The sequence below is a fragment of the Echinops telfairi genome, unplaced genomic scaffold (genome assembly GCF_000313985.2).
Source record: "Echinops telfairi isolate 266 unplaced genomic scaffold, ASM31398v2 ScPeMD7_7472;HRSCAF=8510, whole genome shotgun sequence".
Lineage (NCBI taxonomy): Eukaryota > Metazoa > Chordata > Mammalia > Afrosoricida > Tenrecidae > Echinops > Echinops telfairi.
In genome coordinates, this window is record NW_022111376.1 from 3,211,076 (window position 1) to 3,212,873 (window position 1,798).

The window sequence follows — 1,798 nt, forward strand, 5'->3', positions numbered from 1 at the left end:
GTGAGATATCAGCAGCAGGCATACCTTGTGAGATATCAGCAGCAGGCAAGTGCCTAACGCCAATGGGGTCACCACAAGTGGGGCTCGACTGGAGGGCAGCTCACACAAAGCCCTGGGCTGTGGGAAGTGGACTGAGGGCTTCCTGGTGGCCAGGAAGGCTTGTTGGCTGCCCAAGTCTGTGGGATTGTGGGGAGGGCCGCCGGTGCTGCCCCTGGCCCAAGAACCTGGCTCTGGCTCCTGTTGCTGAAACCCTGGGTCTGAACGCACAGGGCTGCTCTGGGAGCTCCAGAGCTAGTCCTGGAGGTCCCCTGGTCAGGGCCCTGCAGGGCTGTGTGCTGCTGCAGGAGATGCCCGGGGTTGGGGGTCAGGGGTGTGTGTGTGGGTGCTGTGCAGGAAGGGAGGCAGAGGAAGTGGCAGAGGTCTCTGGGTGGAGGGTGGGACCAGAGCCCCTCACCTATCCCCACGCGGGAAGATGCCCAGGTGTGGCTGTGGCTGGGACAGCAGCCCTCTGGCTACACATCCCCGGGCACCGCAGGGAGGCGTTGCGAGGGGGCTGGTGACCTGCAGACCTTGAGATGGGGAAGCCAATTCACTTCTGTTGATGAAGCTGCTCAAGGGGGCACATCCTCTCCTCAGGCTCTGCCACTGTCACCGGTTACCACCGAGGACCCCACCTACCCTGCCAGGAGACAGGCAGGGGCAGGGTTGGGGGTGGGGTTGCGTTTCAGAGGAGTACAGTGACACCCCCCCCCCCATTTGAGCACTTACTTGGGGCCAGGCAACTCCCAAGGACCCTGTGAGCTGGGGGTTGGAGGTCAGAATCCCTGGGGGCTCCCTGGATTCAGGGCCCGGCCAGCAGAAGAGGGTGGAGGAGTAGGGGAGAGGGCAAGGTGAGGGCATGGCGAGACAAGGTAGTGGAGGGCAGGGAGGTTAGAGAGCAGCCAGGGACAGAGAAGGGAAGGCTGTTTACTGCAGGGAGGGGTGAGGTGTCTGCCAGGGAAAACCTCCATGTGGAAAAGGACACCAGGGTGCTCTGCAGGCTCACGGGACGGGGATGGGGGCACTCATTGCAGCTGTTGCCAAGGGAACCGCTGCAGCTACATTCCGAAAGCAGTTAGAAAGCCATTGGGAAGGATGGAGATTCTTGGGGAACAGAAGAGACACCATCCCCTCTGGTCCAGGAGACACCCCGAGGAGGCAGGGTTTTGTCTCTTATGGCCTTTGTCCCCTCCACGTGAGCCTGGAAGGTTGCATGGCAAAGGGGGTGCGAGTAGGGCGGTGGAATTGGGGTTCTGAAGGAGGGGACACAGCCAGTGGAGTTGGGGTTCCGGGGGTGGGACTGGACCGGTGGAATTGGGGTTCTAGGTGGGGGTGGGACTGGACCGGTGGAATTGCGGTTCGGAATGAGTGGTGCAGGCACCCTGGTGGCACAGTGTCTCTGCTCCTGGCCGCTGATGAAAAGGTCGGGTTTGGAAGCCACCAGCCGCGCTGCAGGGGACAGGACCACAAGGTCCCGGGCTCCAGTGGACAGCTGGCGGAGCGCCTCAGAAACCCTGTCCCGGAGAGTCGCTGTCCACACGAGGGCAAGGGCTTGGCGAGGCTTTCATGACCGGTCGTTTGGACGACGTGGCTACGGGTTCAGCGGCAAACGCGAGTGATGGGTTCCCTGAACACCAAGGAGGACTTGACGGGGTTCCTGGTCCTGGTCCTGCAATGGCAGTAGGAAGAAAGGCAGGGCCCGGGAGGCTCCGAGTCCAGCACGGCCAGGCGGGCAGGATGGGGCCCTGGGCCTTGTAGT